This window comes from Elephantulus edwardii, unplaced genomic scaffold, assembly GCF_000299155.1.
Source record: "Elephantulus edwardii isolate Elephantulus edwardi_28Jun2011 unplaced genomic scaffold, EleEdw1.0 scaffold00430, whole genome shotgun sequence".
NCBI lineage: Eukaryota > Metazoa > Chordata > Mammalia > Macroscelidea > Macroscelididae > Elephantulus > Elephantulus edwardii.
The window spans coordinates 528,878-535,443 of record NW_006400180.1 but is presented as its reverse complement, the minus strand read 5'-3'; the positions used below and the strand labels follow the sequence as shown (position 1 = coordinate 535,443).

At 40.5% G+C, this 6,566-nt stretch overlaps 1 pseudogene; it reads left to right on the top strand.

Annotated features, from left to right (window-relative positions):
* The first annotated feature begins 2,855 nt into the window (after positions 1-2,855).
* On the top strand, positions 2,856-3,933 carry LOC102854000 (annotated as a pseudogene).
* The last annotated feature ends 2,633 nt before the right edge of the window (positions 3,934-6,566 follow it).

Sequence of the window (6,566 nt, the reverse complement as noted above, 5' to 3'; positions counted from 1 at the left end):
TATTCCATTGTGCGAATATGCCACAGCTTCACAGTTTGTTGATGGGCATTTAGGTTGTTTCCAACTCCTTGCTATTGTAAACAAAGCCGCAATAAACATGGGTATGCATATATCTACTTGGATGCCATTTATGGTCTCTTTAGGGTATATTCCCAGTAGTGGAATTGCTGGGTCAAATGATATCTCTATTTGCAACTTTTTGAGAAAGTGCCACATCGCTTTCCACAGTGGTTGCACCATTTTACACTCCCACCAACTCTTTGGAGGCAAGAATGATGAAACTTCACCTCACATAGTTTGGGCATGTTGTTAAAAGGTTCTATTCCTTAGAGAAGGACATGATGCTTGGAAGGGTGGAGGGTTGGCAAATAAGAAGAAGGCCCTCAACCAGATGGATTGACATAATGACTGCTGCAATGAGCTTTTGTATGTCAGGAAGTGTGAGCATAGCACAAGATAGAACAGGGTTGTTCATGGATCATTATAAGTCATACTCGACTCCACAGCACCTAACAATGACAACAAATAGTAAATAAGAAAATAAGTTGCTAGGTTTGGGAGCACAGAATTCAATTGAACATGACATTAAGGAAATTGAAGCTTTGGTGACCTAGTGGTGAGAAGCTGCAACGCAATCCCAGAGCTTCGCAGTTCAAATTCCCTAGCTCCTTGGTAAGGAAAAGGATGGGCAATTACTACTTCTGAAAACCTGCTGGAAGGCCAGTTATGGGTCCATTTTAACTTGACAGCGTACAACACAACAATGGACCATGTTCTACATTCTACTTTGGTGAATACTGACTCTTATTGTTGTTGTTATTAGGTGATTTGGAGTTGAGTACAACCCATAGTAACCCTATGAAAAACAGATATGTACCCAGCCCTATACTGTGCCATGCTCACATTCTCTCACATTCTCAAGTCCATTTCAGCAATCATTGTGTCAATCCACCTGATTAAAGGCCTTCTTTCTTTTCACCAACCATCCTCCTCTCTAAGCATGATGTCCCTCTCCAAGGAATAGCTTTTCCTAGCAATATACCCAAAATATATGAGACAAATATTTTTCACTATTCCTCCAAAGAAGATTGAAGCTGCACCTTCTCCAAAGACATATTTGTTTGTTCTTTTGGCTGTCCATGGATATTCAGGACTCTTCTCCAAAACCATAGCTCAAAGGCATCAATTCTTCTGTCATCCTTATTCATTGTTTAGTTCTCAGATACGTAGCAAGTGATTTAAAATTTTTATGGCCTGAGTCAGGCACACCTTCCTCCTCAAACTCACATCATTGTCTGTTAGTAATTTGAAGAGGTCCTTGACTACAGATGTTCCCCAGTGCAATACTGACTGCTCTACCAAGGATGTTGATTGTGGATCTAAGCAAGGTGAAATTTTGATAGTTCCAAACATTTCTCCATCTATCATGGTATTGACTATGAGTCCAAAAGTGAGAATTTTTGTTTTCTTGATGTTGAAATACAGTCCATATTGAAGGCTATAGACTTTGATCTTCTGCAGCCAGGACTTCAATTACTCCTCACTTTGAGCAAGCAAGTTTGTGTCATCTGCATAATGTATATTATAGATGAGTCTTCCTCCGATCCTGGTGCTACATTCTTCTTCATAGAGTCTAATTTCTCAAATAATTTACTCAGAGTACAGATTGCATAGGTATGGAGAGAATAGACAACCTTGACACACACCTTTTTTAGTTTTAAACTATGTAATCTTACCTAGCTCTATTTGTACAATAGCCTTCTTAGTTTAGATATAGGTTTCTCATGAGCACTAATATGTGTTCTGGGAATCCTATTCCTCTCAAAGTTACCCATAATTTGCTATGACACATCCAGTTAAATGCCTTTTCATAGTAAAAAAAGCACAAATAGAAATCCTTCTGGTATTCTTTACTTTCAGCCAAGATCCATCTGACATCAGCAATGATATTCCTAGTGCCATGGCCTCTTCTAAACGATCTTTAACCATTTTAAAATAATTTTTGGTAATATTTTGCTTGCGTGTGAAATTAATTATAGTGTTTAGTAATTTCCACCTGCTATTCAATCACTTTTCTCATGAATAGGGTCTAGAGTCTTAAGAAGTAGTGAGTGTAGAATGGGACGGGACTGTCCTTGGGGTTGGGGAGAGACTGAGTAAGATGGGTTCAATGATGTGTGCTGCACTGAGGCGGAGGAGGGAGGGAACTGTTTAAAAGAGATATATAACTGGGTGTTTCTGTCATCACAGGAGTCTAGAGCGAGGGCTGCATGGTGGAGGGGACCTGGGGGGGGTTGTGGAACAATGAAAGAATCTTTTCTTTTACTTTTCCATAATTTTTGACTCATGTACTTATAACTTGTTAGTCAAATTTGTGTCTTCTAGGTTGCAACACCCCCATGATACATCTTCAAGGATATGAACATGTACGGCCAAGCACAATCAATAAGAGTGCATCTAAATTCCAAAATCAATCTCCATAATAGTCTATGTGTTTCCTACTGCCAAAGGGGCCCTTTAGAGTAGTGAGAGATCTTCACCCTGAAACCCACAGCGTCCCTTTTCAGCAGGAAGTAGCTAAGAGAATACGCCATCCCCTTTTCCTTATGACTCAGGGTGAAGTCTCTCTCAGGGAGGAGTGATAGGGAATGGCAAAGGACACACTGACAAAGAAGATTAATCAGAACTGGCTTTGACAAGCACTGTGGCATTTGGACAAGAACAAACTGGGAGGAGGGTAGAGAGAATGGTGCAGCGGTGAATGAATGGAAACCTAAGATCTCTGTAAATGTTTATCAAAATGAATAAAATATAATTATAGAAAAAAAAGAAGTAGTGAGTGGAGACAAATAAACATGAAGTCCATCTTCCACAAGAAACAAGAAGGCTTACTTTGTGCTCAACACTGCCTGAACAATCTGCCGCAAGGGGAATATTTTACCCCTGTGAGATTATCCTCAATTGCACATCAGCTGGACAAAGAGGAGAGGATGAGAATGGCAGAAGAAGGCATTACGAGTGAAAACTACCAGACATTTTTAGAGCAGCCTTCTGGAAATATGGATGTTAGTGGGTTTTACTCCACCCAACTGATAAGCAATGCCTTAAAAGTTTGGGGTTTAGAACGAATCCTGTTCAACATCCCAGAGTATCAGAGGCTCAGGATGGATCCTATAAATGAAAGAGCTTTTATAGGCAATTGTAAAGAACACTGATTTACAGTTAGAAAATTAGGAAAACAGTGGTTTAACTTGAATTATCTCTTGTTAGGTCCAGAATTAATATCAGACCCATATTTCTTGGCTCAATTACAACAGGAAGGTTACTCTATATTTGTTGTTAAGGGTTATCTTCCAGGTTGTGAAGCTGACCAACAGCTTCAGATGATCAGGGTCCAACAGATGTAGCAACCAAAACTTATTGGAAAATAATTAGCCCATCTGAAAGACCAGAGAGTCCAGAAAACAGATCTGGAATGAGTTCTGGAAAGAAATGATGGGCCTGGAATGGTAGATGAAAATGAAGGGGATTTGTAGAGGGCTCTGGCCCTTAGTTGTCATGATATTGACCTCGAGGACAAAGAGGCAGATCTCTACAGAGCTATTCAGCTCAGCATACAAGGTAGTCTCAGAAATGTATCCCACAATACCCCACAGAACATGAGGTATAAATCTTAGTTCAGAAGAACTGCAGAAGATAAGGGAATCCTACTTGGAAAAGCAGCAGCAGCAGCAGCAGCAGCAGCAGCAGCAGCAGCAGACAGGCAAATCTGCAGGGACCAGTTTTACTTCCATCTGAAAATCTGACCACAAGTTCAAAAGTATCTGGCAGCGATTTTAGTGATGCTATGAGTGAAGAAGATATGCTTCAGGCAGCTGTGACCATGTCTTTGGAATTGTTAGAAATAATTTGAAAATGGAAGGAGAAAAATAACACTGCCTTGTAAAATCATTTAGCTTTTCATACTTTCCAACATTATCCTGTGTGTTTTTAGTCATTTGTTACAGAGAACCATGTACAACTGAGGAATCAAGACTTTTAGGGTGGTTTGCAAGCAAAATAATGAAAAGTGGCACAATGCATCAGTTGTAGGACTACATAAATGACCCTCTGAATACTAGCCAAAGAGACATTCAGAAATTAAAGACTTTTCAACTAGTTTTAAAAAAAAAAGTAGTGAGTGATCATCTAAAGTGTCAGTCCATAGAACATTCAATACTTTTCTCCAACACTAATATTAAAAAAACATTATTCTTCTTTGGTCTTCTTTATTCATTTTCCACCTTTCACCTTCACAGAAAGCAGTTGAAAAGAAATCTAGTATTTATGAATTGTTGATCAGCAAACCAATTTACTCTATAAACTTTCACTAAAATTATAGTAAAAATTTAAAAACAAACAACAAAATATTACAGACAAGTAAACTCTATAGAGTGTCATTTTACTCTGCATGCAACTTGGAGCTCCTGTGAGTTGGGATTGACTCAATGGCAAGTATTTGGATTTTTCTTATTGGGTTGTTGTTTTGTTTATGTTGTATTGTGTTTTTTGTTTGTTTAGAGATGATTGGGAAGATGGACTTAGAGATGAGTACAGTTTTGGGTGGATTATGTTGAGGGCTTGTGATGTAATGATTTAAGTCTGAAACGTCAGAGTACTTGCTTTTGGGAATCATAGGCTAATGGGCTTAGTGACTCACATAGCCATGGATGGCCCCTGGCTTGAGTATTGACCAGAGATAACAAAACAGTGCCCACTGAGGTAAGTGTGGTGGTGACAGAGGAATGACTAGAACTGTCCAGGAGCTGGAAAATCTTGGTGGCACTGAAGTATCTCCAGGTTCAGTGACCATTTACTCTACTGTCAAAGTTGGGTCACTGAAATTTCCTTCTAGCCAAAATTTAGTTCAGAATTTAGATTGCCAAATGAAACAAAAGAAAACTTACCATACTTATCACTCAGTGAGATCAATTACAGCTAAAATAAGAAGCCAACTATGACCACACCAGGCGAAGTCCTTGGCAAAGGACAAGCAGAAACTAATGACAGTGCGGTGAGTGGCAGCAGAGTCAGGCTTCTTGCCTGAACAGGACAGAGTTGGGGCTAGTCTGAGGACTTAGATAGGTGGAAGCCCAGTTTCCTTTGCAGGACCATTAAGAGGGTGAGTAACCTCTTAAAAATGAACCACAGGAGTCTGTAATGCACCCTGGAGAGGTGCATCCTCTCAGGCACCCAGAGATCATAGTGTGGACCAGAGAGCTGGGCTTGTCTGCTTTCTGGAAAAGAGAAGAAAGAATAAACAAGTCACCTGCCTCACACAGCACTTTAAGAAGGCTCTCAGGTAGCCATATTGAGGCATGGTCTACCTGAAGTCTGTTATTGACTTTCCAGCTCCCCTTCTTTTTTTGTGGGGGTTTATTACATCTTTTTTTTTCCTTTTTGTGTACTGTCAAATCAGATCCGATTGGCTCAGGAGGAAATGCCCTTAATTCTCCAATGGTGCATCTGTTGGATTTGAACCACTCTCCTTCAGGATTACAGTGCAGTGTCTTGCCACTAGGCCACAAGAGCTCCTTCCAGCCCCCACTTTAAAAAACAAACAAAACCAAACAACCCCCCCCCAAAAAACCCAAACTGTGACTTGAGTGAAAATTTAAGACAAAACTTGGCTTTCCATTAAACAATTCATCCAAATCATGTTCCATGATACACAAGGAGAGACACAGGGAGGAACAGGGAGAAAATGGGGAGAGTGTTGTTCTAGCTAGGATGGGTAATCAGTCATCATAACGGGAGTTCTGGTGACTTAATGGTAAGGAGTTGCACCACCATCCTAAAGGCATTGGTTTCAATCTACCAACTGTTCCATAGGAGAAAGATGGGCACACTCTTCCTGCATCATGTACTGCCTCTGAAAACTCACCAGAGAATCCACTATGAGTTGGTTCTGACTTGACAGTACATGGCAACAAGAAGGGCCATGGTCTCAAGGCATTTACTAGTTTCTATTAGACCAGTAAATCTGGTCTTTTTACTGATTTTTAATTTTGTTCTGTGTTTTTTCCCCTATTCTATCTTTTCCTTTTTGCCATGGAGAACTGATGTCTAGCTGAGGCCATATGTCTTATTGGAGGAGATAGCCTAACTTTCTCTTACAGAGCTGCTGGTGGATTCACACTATCAGTCATGGCCTTTGAGTTATCAGCACAATTTCCTCTGCACCAGCTCACCTGATCTCCCTCATTAGCATTGTTGTTGTTGTTGTTATGTGCCATAGAGTCGCTTGCGACTCATGGCGACCCTATGTACAAGAGCTCTATACGCTCTTCTATCCTGTGCCAACCTAGCCATCTCAAACGCATTTAATACCACCTCTCCAGTCACAGAATCGATCCATCTCATCAAAGGTCTTCCTTTCCTTAGCCGCCCCTCCACTCTGCCAAACATGATGTCCCTCTCCAAGGATCAGTCCCTCCTTGCAACATGCCCAAAATATGTCAGACGAAGCTTCAGAATCCTTGACTCCAGGGAACATTCTGGCTTCACCCTCTACAGGACAAACCTGT